Source organism: Dromaius novaehollandiae, chromosome 1 (genome assembly GCF_036370855.1).
Source record: "Dromaius novaehollandiae isolate bDroNov1 chromosome 1, bDroNov1.hap1, whole genome shotgun sequence".
Lineage (NCBI taxonomy): Eukaryota > Metazoa > Chordata > Aves > Casuariiformes > Dromaiidae > Dromaius > Dromaius novaehollandiae.
In genome coordinates, this window is record NC_088098.1 from 21,804,887 (window position 1) to 21,826,332 (window position 21,446).

At 38.1% G+C, this 21,446-nt stretch overlaps 1 long non-coding RNA gene across 1 annotated transcript in view; it reads left to right on the plus strand.

Annotated features, from left to right (window-relative positions):
• Positions 1-3,608: 3,608 nt before the first annotated feature.
• Positions 3,609-21,446, plus strand: part of LOC112990946 (uncharacterized) — a 29,209-nt gene continuing 11,371 nt past the window's right edge. The window contains exons 1-2 of the long non-coding RNA XR_010389071.1: positions 3,609-3,716; positions 17,876-18,066. This is a non-coding gene — a long non-coding RNA (uncharacterized LOC112990946). The remainder of the gene's footprint in view (positions 3,717-17,875; positions 18,067-21,446) is intronic.

Consider the following 21,446-nt stretch of genomic DNA (forward strand, 5'->3'; position numbering starts at 1 on the left):
CTTAATAGTATTTTATATTAAAAAGAGAGACAGACAGACAGATTTTTTATTAAAAATAATTAATTTGTAATTAAAAAAGGTCTGGGACTCGGGAATCTTCTCTGTCAGTATGGGCAAGCTAATTAGGCTAATGTTTTCAAACTTGGGTGATTATGACAAAGCACCAAATAGAAATATTTTGTTTTTAATCTCTATACCTGAAAACTCTGACTCAGGTGGGGGAGACAGCTGGGACAGTTCTGGTACCAAAACTCCAGCTCTGCCTGTCCCAGAGTTTTCCATCCCTGTAGCAAGTATAACTGAGCAAGGTGTTCAGCTTTTCTATTGCTGCAATCTGTACTCTGGTATATTAACACGAAGTACTGAGCAGTAAACTGCAACAGTTGAGGGGGACTTAAATATCTGATTTGACCATCCAGGAAGAACTGGACAGAGAATAGGTAGCAATTATCACTTCAGACTTTCTAGGTAAACTGAGCTGTGAAAATGATTTGGTGTTCCTTATTTTCCCAGGTTAAAATAATACACCAATATAGATTTTTATTCAGTAGTTACTTATCCTCATAGGAAAGCAAAGATACTACAAAGCAAACATCTATTGATACACTGTTGTCTTTTCTCAGTTTGCATTTTGTTCAAATATTCTGTTTATAAAGATTTAATTTCTATTCAGTACTAGCTTGAAACAGGAGTGACTCCACCAAAATCACTGGCATAAAAGTGATTCAGCTGAGATAGGAAGTAGGCCCAGTATGTCAGAGTGTCTACATATCTTGCAGGTTATACATGCAGATGGCAGAGTAAATAATGAGAGAACAAGAATTTACAAGCTGGCAATGGCTGTTCAAAAGCTTTGAAAATTAATTGAGCAAAAAAGTTGAGTGAACTTCTATAACCACAAAATTTCTCCAACCTACTTTCTGTAGCATACATGCCCTATAGAGTGCTTAAATACTCACCCTTACCCAGGATAAAAAGGAAAAAGGGAAAGCAATTCCACCAAATCACATGAGGTGTAACCTACTTGAAAGCTAACAAAGCACTTTCCAAATGAAACAGTCTCCAACATGTTACCTCTCCCTGTTCTTCTCTGCTTGTGAGAATAATTACACATGAACTGAAACAGAGAAAACACTTTTTTACCTTATTTGAATTGATCATAATTTCTGGCTCTGGTAATACAAGCATATATTTTCCATTTGTTTCTCTTCACAGTTAAAAATGTAGATGGGAAAGAGAGAAAGGGGAAGGTAACAAAAGCTAAGTGAAGCAGAAAGGTATTTGTGAGGACCTTTCAGCATGAATTTTATGCAGAGGCTTTGTGAACCATTTGGGTTTTGTTCTTGAGACAAGGGTGAGGAGCAATGTAGTACTCAACTGGACACTTTCTCTGTGGAAACCTGCTGACCCTATTATGCATTGCAATTCAAAGCAGACATTTTCTTTTGTCATACCCACCTTTTCATTACAACATGCATGTGTATACTCATGAGCTTGTCTTCCAGTCTTCTTGTTCTTGCATGTTATACATGTATACTGCAGGACTGAAAAAAAAGGTGGTTGTGACTGCTGTGGCAGGCCAAGAAGCTCACTTCATTTTCTATTTTTCTGTTCCTTCCCACAATCCAATTCGAGACATCTAAAAATCAAAAATGAACCTAAGCTCATTTAAAAAAGAAAAGAGAAACAGGAGAAAGAAAAAGGTCAAATGTCTAAATCTTTTCCTTGTAGTAGCTGTCTTGAAATGTAGGTGATACAAACCAATCATATCCAGAAAAAGTTTTAATGGCTTTGTTCACCCTCACCAGGATGTGGAGAACAATAAAGCAATATCCTCAAAAAGCTTGCTTTTTGAGAAGGATGTAAGCAGCTCAGAGTGCTAGAGCATACTGATGTCCAGATTGCTATGCATTCTACCGAGACCCTAGAGACTCCCTACAACCCAGCAGTCAGTCAGCTTAGTCTGATAAGCCAACAGTTTTAACCAGAGAAAGAGTCTGGTGGCATGAAATAACGGAACATTAAATAAGGAACTTAAATCAGCAGTTATATTTAGGATAGGATTCTCCTCACCTACACATAGATGTGTAAAAGTCAGGATCTTGATTCTGCTGTCCAGACATAGGGAATGGATGCCATTTGAGATGCCCTAAAATGCCATGCCTAGCTCCTAGCTCTCACTCCAGACGGTTTCCCACCTATGCCATATCTGCCAGGCTAAATATATATACCCTCATATACCCAAAAGAGTATGGTCCTAGGGACCTTTGTCTGAGCAAATGATTCAAACTCTAAGTCCTCGACAATTAGAGCTGAGAGCTAGTCATTTAGACTTAGACTACTTAATGGAGAAGACACATCACCTCCAGAAGAAACTCACATCACTTTAAAGAGAAATGGAGAGAAATATCCACCATTAAGACAGATAATAGATTTCTGTATTGTCTACAAGCTGATACTAAGACTTCAATTCAGTTGCCCAAATATTAGGCACCAAGAGTCATGTTTACGCTCACTCAGTGGTCTCTAGACAGCAATTCAACTGACAAAATGGAAGGACTGACTTTTGAGTGAGCTGAAGTGACCTTTTGCCCCCTTGGCTGTATTAACTAGATCTGCATTGGATATGCTGGGAGCTCAGGCAGATAGCACATGTAGACATTATAAGCTAGGCAAATTGAATATCACTTGTAAAATTTAAACATCTGAAGTGAAGTGAGATGAATCTCATTCTCTGTTTCTTTGTAGATTTCTTAAAATCACCAAGGCCAACATCTACATGAATGCTGAAAGGCACTGTGAGAAAACAATGAGTCCTCAGCCACCATGGTTGGCATTACTCTACAAACTCAGGGATTTACACCTGATATGTATTGGATGTTTGGGCCAGGGATGCTACACTGACAACACTCCCTGTCGAAAAGTTCCTAAGGGTGCTTAGAGTTTAGTACATTCTCGGAAATTTTTCTGAATAGTTACAATGGATCTACATTTCTGTGTTAGTGCTTACTTGAATTAGTGATTGTAGGATCTTGTCTTATTTCTTTTCAGCCAGTGAAAAATTTGAAAGGCTTCTAACACTACCTAATGTCTTCTTAATATTACTATTGAAATCAACCATTTCTGGAATTTTACCACAGGACTACTCTATTGATTGTGAGGAGAATAATTCACAAGTCACTCAGTGCAGTATAACATGACCAGATTGTGGAAAGATTGGAGGGCCCTTCCTACACAGGAAGACTTAAACTGCTTGGAAGAATTAGCTATAAAGACCAGGGGAGTAAAGGCAGGATGGATTTCTGAAGAAGAAATATATTTTCTCTCATAGTGGCCAGTGAATAGTTTTATCTAATTGATCAAAATACCTCAGTTGTAACATGTGACAATATGAAGGATGTGGTAGGAAATGCTGGTTTTCATCGACTAGATAAGAATGTGTTTATCATTTGCAAGATTTGCAATTTGCAAGTTATTGCAGGTATTGCAAGACTTGCATGTTGGAGCGAATGAATCAATCAAGCACATAAGACAGAAGTCAGCTCTTTATAGAAGACACCTTGGAACACAAACAACCCTACCGAGGAAAACCTGCTGATCGCCTTTGTAAAAACAAAGGTGGAAAGTTGCTCGGGCAGATTATAGGTGTGCTGTCTATTGGCATAACTTGCCAGGGCTTACAGATACAAAACAATTCTATTGCAGAAAAGGATCTGGTAAGTAATTATTTTGCTTTTGAATGCAAACATTAATTTCTTTAGAAGTAGCCATTCTCATAATGAAGTGATAAGCAATTAAAAAGCCCAACAAAACCTTGTTTTTTATTTACACATTTGTATTTCCTTAGGAAAGGTAACATAATTTGATTATTCAAAACAACTAAAGTTTTCCCAGTGCTAATCTCTGTGATATTTACAAAGAATGAACTGCAAATCTATTTAGAATTACTTATAAAAATATCCCATATAAAGATACACAAGTAATACTCAGTGAATAATTTGTTTTTCCAGCTTTTTTTCTTGCAGTCAAATCACCTGAAAGTTGTTTATGGTTTTTTTCAAATTAAAAAGAAAATATTTTTGCAATTCAAATTATTCACCAGATATTTCTTGTAAATAATTGTATATAGTTAGTGTCTGCTGGCAGGAATATACAAAATCAGAACTGTGATAGAACATGCTGATCACATGATGCTATTTTTTTTTTCCCAGGTTGGATGAGTAAAACTTGGAAATAGCTTTCTTCACAAGGACAAAAATGTACTTTGATTTGCTTATGCTCCATTAGAAATATATTGTTTAGCTGATCATTTCTGTTTGAAATAAATGTTACCATATCCATGGGAAATGAATACAAGAACAATCAGAGAAAGCAGATTCGATTCACCATTTTTAATGAGTATGCATGCTAATGTATGTTGATCTTTACGTAGTTCTTACAGACTCTAGCCAAAGCCAGTGAAAGATAAGAGGTATTCTTACATTGCATTCATGTGGACTTTGGTCTCTCCCATTAATTGTTGCTGTTTCTTGAATATGTTTGCGATGACCCATTAAACTGAGCAAGTCAGTGTATCTAGTTTGCTTCAGTGAAATCATTCTTATGCTGGCTTTTAAAATAATGCCTAAAGACTGACATTTACAAAATTGTTCTCAGTAGCATTGCAGTAATCCACATCTGACCCATTTTTGTATTGTGTTTCTAATAGCTGGACTGCCTTTTATCATATGGTATAGACATGTTTACTAAAAAAAAAAAAGATGTTAAATGTCAGTTTTCAACCTGTAGGTAATTACCTTTTTGTATAAAGCTACAACAGATAAAGTTTTAAGTCCTTCTTGCCAAAAAGATTGTATTTATTCCCTTAGTACAGCCATGTCTTCTGTTCTTAACCATTTTTGAAGTAGAACATAATGATGTGGAAGATTCAGTGGTCTGTAAAAACACACACAAAAAAATTCAAAATCTCTCACTGCAGCTTTAATTTTTTTAAATAAAGATCAATAGAAGCCAATAAGAAGCCAATATTTATTTTCTTAAAAGGAAGATCACCATCTTTGACATATCAGCTGAAATACATTAAACCCTGCTATTTTTATCATTGTTTTACACTGCTTCTGGATGATTTTCAAAGCATTTCAACTCAGGTAATGCTATACCACCTGCAAAGAACTTGCTGTCCAATCTATGAAGGAGTTATAATTCAGTGAGGAGTTTAATACACAATGGTAGCAAATATCACAGTTACAATTCTGAAGGCATATAGCTATTAAATTTTCTGGTAGGAAATCATTTTTTACACAATGGTAAGTTGAAACAGAGAAACACAGAAAGGTCTCCAAATTTGGAAAATGAATCCATAAGGAGTTAGAAACACACAGCCACCTCCAGGTACCTGTCCATGGCCTAATGTAGACCCAAAGGCAATGTAGTCTCGATTGCCTCAGTTCCTCTTCACAGACATAGATATTTTCTAGGATCAAGTCTGCCTGTTCTTTGGTATAGTAGACTTTATAGCAGGGGTAGTGCTAGTTCAGGCAGATATTCTCTTGCTAGCTCAGGAGTCCTATGTTCTTACTTATGGTGTTGATTCAGAATAGGTTCTAGCTAGCATTAACTCTACTGTAAATGAAGACAGGATTAGAAGTACTCTTTTGATGTCTCCTGTCTGTAATGGAAGACGAGGAAGGCTACAGTCTTATTTTGCAGATCTTATTTCGGTCAGTGACAAGAATGATAATTTGCCCCTTCCTACACCACCATATTCATGTTTATAGAGGCTTTGGAGAGAAACTAGCTTGGGCTCCTTTTTATGTGCACAGGCCTAGGTATCCTGTAGGACTCTGACTCTGATCTTTTCTAAATCTTCACTGATTTCAGAATGGCCTGAAATAGGTCCAGCATAAGACACCACTTTGTTAGTCCTATCTTCTTTCCAGCGGCAATTCTCTGTTGCTGATGCAGTCAAAATATAATCAGAACACAGAATTCTGACCTTCTTGAAGTTGAAAAGATTTAATGCATTGACTTAAACCGGACTAGGATTTCACCCTAGCTCCATTAAGAGCATGTGACATATGAGAAGTGGCAAAACTTAATACAAGGACCTGTCATAATTTAGAGAAACAAAAGATTATCTCACCTGCAAAACCAAATGGTTTACTAACAGGTATTCTAACAGCAATGCAGGATTGCCTATTATTTATTAATATCTTAAAATAAAATCTAATTTGGGATGTATTTAGTAGAATCAGGAAGAAAATACTGATGTACATGAAAAAGCATACGGTGGTGACTGATAGCAAAGGAGTTAATGTGGAAGATAGTGTCTGGTTTATCATTGAAACTGTTGGAAAGGCATGTAACAGCTAGCCTTTCTACCCCTGCCCTAAAGTAATAAACGAAATGGGGTTATCAGAGGATCTTGTAGTAAATCTTGTGATAAATAAGCAAGCAATCACTGCCTACGTTTGTTGTCAAGAAAATACCTCTTATTTAATTATTCAGAAATAACTATTGGATAAAGGGATTTAAAATCTATAAGCATATGCCATATTTATTAATCTATACAAAAATAATATGAGGAATACATCTAAAAGCAGATTACAGCATTGGCATGAATTTGGGAGCTTCTATGTGGACCATGTCCAGATTGCAACCTTAGTTTGAATATGGGATTCTTTTTTACTTACCTATTAGAATAGAATTCAAATGGTTAGTGATGCAGGTCAGTGCAAACTCTTTGGCCTGAAATAGATGAATCCAAGAGAAAAAAAAGTTTTCTCCATTTTTTCTGCAGCAGACCAAGGATGCTGGATTTTTCCAAGGGCAGAACACCTGCCCTTGAAAACAACAGTGAAAAAATGGGAACAAGGGGAGAATTATCACTGACACAGGGAAGCAGGGATGAGAGAAGAATTCATACAACACAAGCTTATGTCTGCAGTTATATTCAAAATAATTCTCAAGCAGTCTGAACTACCCAAACTACTCTCATTTCTTTCTGTATTTCAAGTTTTGCAGGTCCCACTGAAGTGATTCATAGCATGTTTTGTTTTTTTTTTTTTTAAACGTCAGTACTGTAGACAGATATATTTCAGGTAAGGTTGCTGTTAGCAGCAATCTTCTTTGCCTTCTTTGCTAAGTTCCAGTCTCATGCAGTTAGCTGTAGCAAGTGAAACAAGCCAAAGAAGAAAGAAAAATGCCTTCTTGAGATTGAGAGAGGCCATGAGTCAGAGGGGTGTTTTCACACTCAGCACTGAGGATCCTGGATTTCTGAGAGGAGCCTGATGCATATTCAAAGAACACTGAAGAGAAGGTAGCTGAGGCAGGGAAATTCTGATAGGTGTGTTGTTATTTTTTCTAGATCTGCGTACATTTATGATAAATAGAACATAATTACATTTTGGAAACCGTGAGAGTAGATATATAGTATATAGTAGTTAATACTGTAAGGAAACATAAAATGCTGCATTAGAAAACTCATAAGTTATCCAGTCAGAGAGATTATTCCCAGATTTCTAAATCTGAATGAGGACAGCATACCACACTGCACTGTGAAAATATACTGATAGGCTTCTTATGCTTGAGGGTTCCCAAATAATCTGGGCAGAAAGGCCTAGAGTTGATGGAAAAACTTCAGAATCAGGCCCCCATTTAGGGGGAAGAAAAGGTTTTTGTTCCTCCCCTACTCCAGACCTATCTCCACATAGATTTGGCCAATAGTTTTAGTGGCAGCAATTGTAATGCTTTATGGAAAGTGTTTTTCGTTACCTGTTATAAAAATCACATTGCATCAGGAAATCACTATCATGTGAACAATCAAAAGCCAATTGTTTCATGGCACTTTAGCATCACCTTTAAATGCCTCTGGGTTACTTATTGCATACTAATGATTAGTGAACTTTAATATCATTCATAATTAGATTAGAAAGTTGACAGAGGATGAAAAAGGCAAGGGGAATGATTCCAGTGTCCTTCAATGTCAGACTTTTAGTATAACAGAGGACTTACTCAGGTCTGAGAAGGGAATAAGAGCAGATTCAGGCCCTGAGTCTGTGCTCCAAATGATAGGCAGGTTAAGTCAAAAAAGATGGTGAAACTGCAGTGAACTATTATACAATGTTTGCATCTTGTACACAAGACTTGCAGAGGCACAGGGCAAAGAAGCATCACAGTCTATCCTCAAAGGTCTACACTATCTCCAGAAGCACGAGAACATCAAACGCCAATGTAACAAGTGCCAGAAATTATCTGAGCTGTCTATAATGCTATACTAAACAAGGCCAAGGCACAGGATTGAGCACTCCATGCTGCTAGCACACTCTTTGGCATGGGTTTGGTCTAAGACAGCTAACACTCCCAGCCCATGGGATAGACCAAGCCAGGAGTTGTTTTCATTAGGCAATACAGAGGAGGGCACTATCTTTCAGATGTGGGCGAGAAAGATGTAATTTAGCTGTACAGATATGAGCTCTACTGTGCAACTTGCCCTCAGGGCCAAAGAACTGGACCTGTTCCATTTTATTTACCAGTAAGATGCATCCGCAGATATCAGAATGGGAGGTATGGCATAACACTGAAACGTAGAAAGTGCCCCTTTCTGTATATGTAAAAACATACTCTATTTTTCATCTTGAATATTGTAGTGGTATTTAGAGTTAGAAGTTTTGTCTTTGCAGAAGAAATACACCCATCATTGCACACAATTATTCGTAATAGCTGCTTTTCATTTTACATTTTTTCATTTCATCTTACAGAACATCACAGGTGTGCTTAGTATTCCTTGTGCATAATCCTTAAAGGTCAGTACACATATTTACGGTTTTGCTGCACAAAGATTTGTTGTTGAATGTAATTTTAGGTCACAATATTTAAGCTCACTTCAGCTGAGGTCAAAAAAGAGAAAGCAAAGAACAAGACGATGCAAGTACCATGCATGAGGAGAACAGCTCATAAAGAGGACAAACTTTATATTATTCATTTTAGGCAAAACACACAAAGGCTCAGTCCAAAAGGAAAATCTTTCAGAAAGTTAGAGACAAGTAGAAACAAGGTTAGCATGGAAACGGTTTGGGAAACTACACTAAAGTAATGACATTTTAAAAAATGTCTGTAGACTGAACATTTACTGTAAAATTTTAGTCTTCTTTTCTGTTGCTGATTTTTTTCTGTGACAAAGAGTGGTGTTTTATTTTACTCCATATTGCATTATAGAGTACGATTCAATATAGTGTTACAATGTCTATTTAGATATTGCGTGCAAGAACAGGGCACTTAGGGAAGCCACATGATTGTAATATCATCTTAGCTGTAATTGGATAACTATCTGTATTTTCTTTTATATCAGCTAAAGAAGCTAAGTGTCCTTCTGGAACACATTTATTGCAATTGATAGATAAGTTTCTTGTTGTTGTAACATTATCTAGTATTCTTAGTATCTAATTGGATTATTCCCTGTTGTGCTCCACATATGTACAAAACAGTGCTGTATTTTTAATTTTTGGTGCATGGGTTAAGGATGACTGGATATAAAAAAAGGATGTGCCTCATAAATGTAACATGAATATTACAGGAACACAATGACCCTGTCTATCAAGAAAAAAGAGTTCATTTGTAAAACACAGACAAAAAGCAAAATAACCAAAAGACAAAGAACAAAAGGTTGGTGCTTCATTCATGTACTAGCTAAATTAAACCCACTACATTAAATTTCTCTCTCATGAATATCTATGTTGCTGTATTGACCACAACTCTGACCTGTTTACATGTTAAAGCTATAGAAAAAAAAGAGGAAACAACCAGGCAGAAAACCAAAGCTAAAATCGGTTCAAGTTACGTTAAAAAAGAAAAAAGAAAAAAAATAGTTGTGTTTGTAACAGAGAAAATATTCTCCATTAGGTTTTGGGTCATTCTTCCATGGGGTTATTCACACCAGTGGCACTGAGAATAGAATTTGGCATCTGATGGTTTCAAAAACTGAGTATCAGCTCCTGGTCACTCTGTCAGGGCACTGCCAGGGCCCGTCCCCCCACCCGAGGGAGCAGGGGCAGCCCCAGCCATGGGGGCATCGGGCACTGCCATGGGGCCGGGGCCAGGGTGGGGGCCGGGGGGTTGCATGGCTAGGCAGGGCTGGGCTGTGGTGGGGGGGCAGGGACAGGGAGGTCTGGGGTGGAGGGTGGGGCGCAGGGCCCAGACGCTCTCTAGGAGAAGGTTATGTTAGAAAATAGATCATTTCCCCAAGGACGGGTAAAGCCATGAGGCTATCTCACTTCTAGGTCAGTGCTTTCTCCGATAGCCCAGCTCAGTAGGAAAAAAATCCTTACAACAGCACCTTTTTGATTATCTAGGCAAAATTAGCTGTCAGTCTCAGTTTCTGGAAAAACTGGTCACATAGACAAGACCAGGCTTGATTTTTTCTTTGATGTTCCAGCATATACTCCATCAAAACCGATACAAACAAATCCTGTTTCACACGTGTAAAACTGAGTATAATTTTTTCTGCTGTGGAGGCAGGCTGCCTACACAGACGAGCCTGGGAAAGTCAGCAGGCATGCTTTTCCGAGTCTCAGTTCTCTTTCTTTAGACAGTGACACATCCTCTGTAACTGTAGATGTTTTTGACTGGAAAAGATCCTACTTTCCTCTGTCTGTCACTACCTTCCCGCTAGGAGCTCCCATGCCTGCAGGTCTGCTGCTTCAGCTCCTTATATCAGGTCTTCCCGTTCTGTCAGTCAGACAGGCATGTTTTAACTGAACTTTGATAACCTCTCTCTTGAGAATGACATAGGTGGGAATATCTTCAACACAGCTGCAGCCAGAATGAGATTTGTGTCTCTGTTCAGCAGGTACCCAGCAGGCAGAGAAATCTAAGAATTGGTTCAAAGGTTCAAATCCTTCTATCAACCTAGTCCTTGGGTGAGTTGCCCAGTTATTCAAGAAACCTCTGGTAAAACATAAACCAAGAGCTGAATCTGCACCGTAAGTTCTGGATTTTGCTCTACCTCATGAGCCCCACGTTTCTTTTGAAAATACATATACACCAAAAAACCCTTTCACTTAAAACTTTGATGGCTAACTATGCTTCAGATTTACCTTGTGAGCTACTCTCATCATCTTAATGTTAAATTTGCATCAAAATTATCATTTCAGAAGGCATTAAAACAGGTAGCGTTTTCTTTCTCCACCCTTTTAAGTTTTCCTGCATTTATTGTGAAATATGTTCAAGCTGAGAGATGAGACAGGTTCTGTTGCTTAAATATGCTTATATAAAGCATAGTTTACTTCTTGGGCATTACTATGTTCTTTGTGCCTGTTGAGTGATACTCCAGGGTTCTTGTGGTGACAAAAAAAGGTCTGTGGTCTGGCAGGCTTCTGTTTGAAAAGGGTTAGGTTACTTCAAGAGAGAAAAGGCTGAGAATAAAAAAGATTTGACAAGAAAAACTTGCTTGATATAACTAAGTGCAAAAAACCAAGGTTTTGCATACACCTGAAAATTATTCCATAATAAGATGGGATGATGTGTGTGTGTGTGTGTGTGTGTGTGTGTGTGTGTGTGTGTGTGTCTACATGTATAAAATGTACATTTTTTCCCATTACTACTGAATTCAGTAATAACTCTATGCACAGATCTTACTCTGAATAAGAGCACCTTTTCCTGGCATCATCCACTTCCAAAACTCCCTCCTCCTGGAGAGTGGCTTAATTTTTAATTTTTTTAAGATAACCATTCCTGAATAAAGTCTGCATAAACAGACCTTTATAAATACCTGTTTATGATGACAATTTGTTCTTGGTTAGAAACAACAGATCATTATGCAGAGTACTAGAGTACACAGTATATACAAAAGGTAGAGGAACTATGTTTTGGGGAAGATGTTACAGGATAAGTACAAGGATCATAAAACCAGGAAATTCTTATTTATCATTAATTATAAGAGGAAATCTAGACATGTTAATCTTAAATGCTGACGTGTTTAGGCATCAAACCCAGTTATTGACAATCACTGTTGCTGGGATTTGGTTGCCTAAATAGAAATATATAATACATACATCTAAATCTATAGCTATAGCTATCTGCAATATATTAATCGTGCACAGGACCTATGGGAGACTTTCTCTTCTCTGGAAGAGCGACTGGCAGCTAGTGCATCTCAAATGTCAGTAGATACCTCTGTTCAGGCAACTGAATTCCATCTTTTGTTTCAGTGCAGACTTTTTTATTTTTGATTATATAAAAAGCTATATTGAAAAATTCTGAATAAGAAATTAAAAATAATTGTTGGCCGAAGTGCCTAAAGTACTGTTTTGGTGTAGTCTAGTTTTCTTTGGAAATGAAATACCAGTGGAAATGACCCAATTTGATGAAGTCTTCATGATGAAGATTTCAACAGAATGGCTGATTCCATCAATCCTTGGTTGTACTGAAATTTTGCTAACCAGCTCCACTGTTCAGCTTCTGGCCTCATATAGCTTCTCACATCACACATCTGTTACACTGCTGTAGTGTAAAGTTACACTGGATAAACACTGGAAAGCACAGTCTGGCCCAGAGCCCACAAATTACTTTATCTGTTTTTAAAGCCAGTCTTACTCTCTCTATGAATTCAAATGGCTAAAATGATTGACATTCAGAGTTTAGTTTTTTTTTCTTGTGAGCAGAAATTTTTATTTTGGAATAAAAGCACAAAATATGAATTGATACATTTTTAAAAAATCAATACAGGTTCAAGACATATAATGAGAATTAACTGTGATGAAGTATTTGGTCCACTTGATGTAGAAGTGCTGTTAGTACAACTTAAAAGTTTGCTACTTCATTGCAAATGATCATTATAAAGCAACCTAAAAACTCATCCAGTTGTGACAGCTACTATCCTGGCTGACATCACAGACGTCCAGAACTGAGAGAGAGATTCTCTGTAGCTGGAAGTTTCATCATCACTAAAATGAGCTCAACATAGAGTCATATATACAAGCAAGTTTATGCATTCATTGGAAGCTGGGGTAGGACGTGAAAAGAATGATGCCAATGGAATGAAGCCTGAATAGGCAAGGTCAGCACCAGCCCCACATTGATGGCTAAACAGTGTGGGGATAGAGCAGAAGGAAAAAGCAAAAGCAATATGTGCAGGTGCAAAGTTATGACAAGGACTCTACACGTGTTATTGGGCCTCAGAGCCCAGCATCTAGGAAGAAAACATGGAAATGGAAGAGTCCTAATGAGACTGTGATGACCAGTTGTTTACTCAACTACAGCACAGAACTCATTAGTATCAGTTGACTGCCCTTGTGGTGTGCTGTGAGGGACCTCACCTAATTGCCTGAGTTGCTGGAGATGAAAGATGTCTTCCCTTGAATAAACAATGATCTAATTAGTGCATTTCAGTGCAGCATTTCTGTTTCTGTATCTTTTTCGTATTTTGGTGACCATGTTATGTGGTATACAAAGGCAACAGCATTGAACTCTTTGGATGTTTAGTATATTGTGCCAGCCTTTAAAAAAAGGTCTTTCAGAGCTGAACTGCCATGGGAAATTTTAACGAATCAAGGTACAGATTTCATATTCTGCTTTACCACAAAGGTGTTCAGGAAGCTGCAAATTAAATAGATTTATTGTATAACATTTCTTTGTGAACAGTTGGACTATTGAGGGAGAATCCTACAAAGAACGTGAAAGAACCAGAAAGCTAAATAAAAATGGATATCTCAGTGTATGCAGCTTCTACACAATAGAAAAATAGAAAAGTTTATGAACTATTACTTAAGGAAGGCAATAGATGCCCTGTGCAACACCATCTGCTATAAGATTCAGTTGCATTCAAGTGAGAGAGACTCCTCAGATACACAGTATTATGCATGACAAAATGGCAGATGACTGGAATGAATAATTAATGCAGTTTATGTGTATTTAGAGAAAGCACAGGATGAATGATAGCAATAAAAAGGGCGACAGGAGAAATGCTCTTTTGGCAGAAGTGTCTGACTGGCAGATCTGTGTTATATATATATATACACCAAGCTCTTTGGTAGGCTTGCTTTGTAGCTCTCACTGCAGAAATTGCAGGGATGTTTTATATTACTACTGGTGAGTCATCTAGCCAGCCTGAGCCTCAGCTTCTTCATCTATAAAATAGGACAAAAATACTTCTCTGGTTTGCTGGAGTGTTACAACTTAGCAGTTTCTAAAACACTGTGAGTCACAAAGTGGTAAAATACATGGGAGTGCAGAGAATGGTCATTACTTTTATACTCTGTGCTGCGCGGTTTTGCCCAGAGACATATCTACCACAGGTACTTCTTTGATAAGCTTGTTTGAAGTGATATGCCAAAAAGCCTTTCAGTTTTCAAGAAACTGTTTGTGTGTGCTTTGGAGCATGTCAGAACGTATCTGAGAAGCAAAATGCATTTTCCAGGTCATTTCAGATCACAGAGCCTCCACACAAGGAATAGCTGCAGCACACACACACTACCCTTGCACTACCAGCCCAACAGAAGCTTTTGATTACCTAGCGGCAAGGGAGGCACAACGAATTCTGGACAGTCTCCATGAAGAAAGGACAGGGGAATTGGCTGGTGACATCCAATGGATAGAGCACGTAGCTGACTGCAGCTGGAGCCTCTTTACAGCCCTGATGAAGTTTGACCAGCATTGTGATAACTAGTCCATAGCTGGTGAGACACAAAGTATCTCCAAGCGTTGAAGTTGCCCGAGGCTCAACTGAAATTTCCTGTGTTTTTTCCAAGGGCTCTGCTCCTGCCTGTGATTGCCTTACATACACACACAGACGCTCATGCCTCTCCCATGTTTGGGTCAGAACACCCCTTCTCTTACCTCAAATATTCTTGCTCCCCTGTTCAAGATCTCCCTGCCAAGCCCTGTTCTTGCTGGATCTGTCACAGGCACGTCTTTGCCAGACTGACCACTTTTAACAGATCTTCATGCATACATGAGACCAAGGAGAAGTTCCCATGTCCTGGTTTAACATAAACCTTCACATACCTCTAGAAATCTAGAAATAAGAGATGTCTTATATTTGTGAATGTAACCGTGATCTTCAATTACAAATAAGTAGTCATCTTCAAGAGACAACATTGTGTAGAAACACAATGAAGGCTTGTTCAGATAGTGAATAGTAGGCTTGAGTGGAAAAAAAACCCAAAAACCTGGAGAGCTTTAGGCACAGGTAAGTATATTTCTTCAGTAAGCAATAAACTCTGCAAACTCATTAGGGGGTGAAACCCCCTATCCCTTATTATGTGAATTGCCTTTGAGTGGTGAGAAAAGTGAGCAAATTTGTGACAGTGCCCTAGACACTGAAGCATGCAAGACTGAGATTACCCAGACTGGGAAACCTCACAGAATGGATGATATTCTCATGTTTTACAAAAAAATAGAATATGGACGATGTTCAAATGATTTGGAGGGATGCCATCTTTGTAATTTAATGTGGTACCAAAAGTACAGAGAACTAGGAGAAGTTTGATTCATTTACTGTTCATGTATTAGCCCTGAGCTATTCATGCAATGGAACATACATAAAATCTATACACCTAGAGACTGGGGTCCTTCTAACATCAGTATTGCATCTACTTCTTTCAACTGAGCTTAGAAATGATCTTTCTTGATTATAAGTATAAAAACTAAGGGCTTTCTTTATTAAACATGCATTTGTTGACATGACTTGTAGAATGGTTTATCAGGCAGTGGAAAAACTCACAAATTGCATAGAGCAGCATTAGGTCTCTTTGCAATTAGAATTACCCATTTCACAAATGTTTCTCAGCTTCTTACATAGGAGAGGCTTGGATCTGAGTGGATTGTTCAGGGAGCATTCTCAATGAATAAAGCTGTGCCAGAATGGCCAATAACTGAAGAAGTTTTTAATGTACAATATATTTATCATAGTGAATGGTGGATTTTGGTAACCCTCACAGGACTGTGAGCAGGAACTGGAAAGCCCAGCTGAGTGGTGAGAATTAAAGGACAAGCTGAATGAAGTTTAGTCACTGTGGCCTTTATCGCAAGGAACTACATCTTAAAAACTGCTGGTCGTCTTGGAAATGGCTGTGGATTAGTTGAGCTGTAAAGCTGTCAGTTTTATTAAGATATGGGTGCTGAATTCATGCTTGTTTTCAGTGATGTAAGAGAAATGGAAGACAGTCATCAAAAGTGTCTTCAAAAGGAAATGAGCTGGCTATCATGTTGAAAATGGTTGTTTGGTCTCTGAATTCTGGCTTGAGAAACAAGCTTTCATAGTGATTTCAGGTTTGAAGGCACAGGTGATTTTTGGCTGTCAAGATGAGCCTAAGTACCTGACTTGTTCATGTGTCTCAGTGAATAGACTGAGTTTACAGAAATTGAAAACCATGTCTTTGAACCTTTATGATAAAACTAGGGCAATGAAAAAGCAAGCATGGCTTATAGGAGCAGAAATTGCTGCTCACTTCCAGCCTTGGAGTCTTTCCTCACTGAAAATTAATTGAAAAAATATTCCAACCTCACTGATGACATTAAAGAACAATTGCCTATATTTGGTTAGGAAGTCAAATGAATTTTTTTCTGACAGTATAACTAATGAGGTTTTTATCATGTACATTCAGCTTAGAAGACACCATCCAAGATGACTTTCTGGGAAAGGAAAAGAAAGAAGTGATTAAATTATGATGTGATAGTATGCTCATACTCAAATTCAAGAGAGTGTCCTCAGAGTCTTTTGGTTGAGAACAAGAAAAAAAGAGGTTGTTTAGCTTGATATTGATTGTGATCATCTTGATATTTTACATATATATTTTTTATTTTCTTTCTCAGACACCATTAAAATATATATAGAAAAAATCACAATGATAAACTGGATTTTTGGCTGCTGCTTGTCACAAAGCAAAGCACACATCTGTCTAATAAATAGTCTCTGGTTTTCTATGAGAGAATACTTTCCGTTTCTCCTTATTTCGATCCTTTAAAGATATGTAAAGTAAATTTTGGTGCTTCTTTGATAATATATCTCATTAGAATGAGCAAGAAATTCAGAATTATGTAGCATGAAGGATATAATACAAAATTATTTCCCATGTTGCAGAACATGAACCATCTAAAATCACAGGATTCAGAGTTTGTATGATCATACTAAGACTAATGTAGGCATAGTCCATCTAATTTTCAGATTCCTTGCTCAGGAGGTGTGTGGAGAGACAGAGAAATCCATTTCTCCTAAGTAAGTCTCTATGGTCCTTAGAAGGTCAGTGAAGAAAGGTAGGCTCCTTTGATGTCCTCTGGATGTTAATCAGTACCTCCTAGGTTAGGTGCCTCCTTCCTTATTCTGAGAGTATATGTAATTCATTAAAAACGTGAGATGTCTCCATTCTTTTGCAATGTGAGCCAGCTTAGGAGGGCTACCTAAGAGAACAGATGAATTTAAAAAAGTAGTTGTTGGCAGCAGTTTTCTCCTTTGCAAAATAGCCTAGCATCTACAGTGCTTGCCTAGGAAAACTCACTCTCATTTCTGAGCTGAATAGAAGTTTTAACCATACCTCCCGTATTTCAAAAGCATATGAATTGCATCTGGAAGCCAAGAATCATGGAGTCAGAAGATAAGGCATGAGGAAGTCTGATGGTAACCTAGTGGTTAGACCATCAGCATAGGAGCAGGGCCTTTAGATACTTGTCCCTCCAGAACAGTCCTGGTCTGAAAGCAGACTCTCTTTCACTGTATTAGATGGTTCAGTACCTACAATGGAACACAGATCTACCTTCCAACCATTCCAAAGTTTGCAGTCTATTTACGATGGGATCCTTGCTCTGTCTTCATACCTGGAATAGACGCAGCTTGGAATACACAGCAGGTAAAAGAGCTTTTTCTTTTTTTCTTTTCTCATAGGACATCATCAAGCGTCACATCTGCCAGACATCTGTGCTGTTGTCTATTCTGCGTCTTCTGAGAGAAGTTTGAGGTTTTTGTTTTGATTTGCCAACATGCAAAGTCTCCTCCCTCTCTATCTGATAAAGACACAGCAGTGATGAGTGCAGCTACTCAGCTAGGAGTCTAGTTGGACGTCTGCATTGGGGCTTGTAAGTAAAGAGAGTTTTCATTTTAATATCAGCTAAATTCATAAAGAGGAAATAACGAAGGAAAGAAGCTTCAGCTCACTATGTCACATAACTAGCTATTTAACTTAATTGAAGCTCCTGGGCTGTCACTCATCAGTTCAAGTCTCAAAGGGACAGCAAGCCATAAAGAGCTCATCGAGCTCAGAAATGCTACTTCCGACAAGTTATGGTCTCCATTAGGCTTACGTCCCTGCCGAGGCTAGAAGTTCAGATCCATTTGACTCTTTGGATACATTACAAAGCCTCCTACTCAGACTTTAGAAAGCCACAATAGCAATGCAGCTTGATATTTGGAAGGGTTGTTTTACTCTATGCAGAGTAAATAAAAGCATAAATAAATAAAACCACTTAATGGAAAGCAAGACTGAAGTAACCATATGAATGGAACTCAGGATTAATTGACCATAGGGCCAGGGGTTGCTGTATTGGTTTCAGATAGTTAAGATTCTCTCAGCTCTCTGCTTAAGTGTGTTTTGACAGGATTTTGGGGATATATCTCAAAAAGTAAAGCACTATCTTTTCCACCAACAATAATCAATGTGAATCTTTGAACTACAGTATTTGAGTGAATGACACCACATTTCAGCTTGGACCCAATTATAAACTTCAAAGACCCTTCAAAGATCCTGAAAACTGTGTTAAGACAAAATTCCCATTTGAAGTCAGTTCCTATAGGGAATTGAAGGATATTTATATTCAAAAAACCACACAAATTATAAAAGGAGTGGCCTATTTTATGCTTGAACACAGCTCATTAGAGAAATCTCTTAATGAATATTTTTCAATCATCTAACAGAGAAAATCAAAGCACAAAGGGTATCTTGTAAGATTTGCATGGATTGAGAGATACTCTAGTGAACATGTGCACTATAAATTGTGTGCCATTAATAGTTTTGTGCTCATTCATCAGCATATGATTTGATAATAATTTCAGTAGTGAATTTCTGTAGTATGTATCTTACGAAAGAGAATAAAATGCATGAAAGAAACAACAATCTGCTGCTCTAAAATAGCGTGTCTTAGACAATTACATAGTTAATGGTAGTAGGACTTTTACATATACTAATGAATTTTCAGCAACAAAATTCCATAAATAATCTTGTTTATTTCTTTGACTTATTTGGTTTCATTATGTGAAGCAAACTGCTACAGAATCTGTCGCCTTTCTGTCAGCATGACATTTATATTTTTTTCTTCATTTCAACTCCAACTTCAACAAAAAAGGATGGAAGGTGATAATAATCCGATAGTTATTTTCTTGGGAGTCTGTAGGTTGGAACTGTCTCAGGGTGAGGGAGATTTAAAATATCTATGAATGTTTGGATGCATTGCTCTGACCAATGGGGTATTCTACAAGGCAGCCCCAGGCATTTACCAGTGATACTAGCTACGGATTTTTCTGAATATTGTCTATTTCTAGTGTGCTCAGCTGGGAGAGGACCCTGAAGGACACCTACATGTGGGGAGACAGGCAAAGCATTCTGAAAGCAGAGAAAAGAAAGACTAAGAACATTTTCAAAAGTAATCAGAGATTCAGGCTATGTCAATCCTAGGGACTGCATGAGCTGCAACTTTCAAGAAGAGTCAAGCTCCGACTGATTGGAAAATTTGAGTTAAGATCTCAAGCTGGATGCTCAGAATCGTTGTTTTTATTTAGTGAATCTAAGAACGGAGACATAAAACATCCTTCTCACACAGGGACCTATTTATGTTTAACAAGCTGGCACGGCTGCACAGGGAATAAAATATGGGACCTTACTGTTTGTATTGAAAATGACTTCCTATCAATGAAATAACATTTCATGAAGGTATAGCAAGAAAAGCAAAATGCATATCATTGCATATACAAATATGTAGTAAATTATTACTGCTCAATCATTGTTCCCCCCTTAGACTGCTCCTGAAAGAATAGTTTTTTTATTTATTTAATAAGGATAAATTCAGGCTTCTGTATAAACAAGAGCTAGATCACTGGTTTACAATGTATTCTGTGCAGGATGTAGCATGGGGTATATAACGGCACCTGGGGACTGGAAGAATACGATAGAAGTATGTGTCTTCCCCTGAACTCTGTTGCTACGGGAAAGAAGTTACCTGTTACCCATGCAGCAGGTACACAACAGTTAAAACGCCAGGAACAGATGATATCCTCCTTAGTGATATATCAAATTGATTAACAGGTGACCTCTCCTTCTTTGTTTACACTTTCCCGTTTGCGACAGGACAGGGGCAGTCTGATGCGTAAGGCAGATGACTTGCTTCAGGCAGTCGAGCAGACCAGGAAGCAGCGAGCTCATGTGTGGAGCAGCCGCACTTCCCTATCATGTGACTGGGAACATGAGCTATGTCAGCAAGGTTGCCAGGAACGTAGAAGAACTCTACTTTCCTACCCTTATTCCTCTCCATCTCCAGTCAGAATAACGAGAATGAAAGTAGCTACACTGAAAATGTAGAACAAGACTATTTCTACTCTGTCCGTGAAATTATTACTAAAAATCTATTAAAAATGAGATAACATTTCGCTTTTATGGAAAAGTAATATTCAGATAGTTATTTTGGCTTCTTTTCTGCTGTTTGCCTCCCCAGCAGACTAACCCAGAAGGTCTCTGAATAACCTGTGCTGGAGCAGAGTTGACATGTTGTGGGAGCCTTCCATCCAGTGGCATATCTCTCCTCCTCTCTCCCTCCTGGAAAGATCTGAATTCTTGCGTTGACTTACCCAAGCCTTTCTACTCACGTTCAAACTTCTCTTTCAGGCCCAGCAGACTCCTTGATCTCTGTGTGTGTGGCCTTTCTCACTGCCTCCTCTTCCACCATCTGATGCTACTTCTGCCATATATCTCCCCACATTCTCCAAAGCCACCTATGTTTCAGTTCCTGCTTAATGACCTCCCACGTGCATTGTCTGTTCCACTCCCTAGGATACAGTTTTCTATAATGCCTACTAGGAGTAGGCATGTCTGTTGCAAGAATTATGCTCACCACACAGTTTTTAATCATAAAATGACATCTAAACAACTCTGATTTGTGTACACCATCTGCTTACTCAGTGTATTCAGTGTCTTGAGTTGCTCTAGCAAATTTAGGACCTGCCTGGGGTGGCTCATTACTCAGCTGCTGAGGCTGTGAGGGCAGCAAATTCACAAAGGATAAATCCACATCAGGCAATGTAGCAGTATGTAGTTGTAGCCAAACTGGCTGCAAATGAACTGGCTCCAAAAGTATAAGGGTTATAGCCATTTCAGAATGATACCTCACACAGACTTCCTCCAGTGGAAAACTGTATTAATTTATGCCTCTGAGAGCCAAGCTAATATCTCTGCAAGACAGCGCATTGTGCT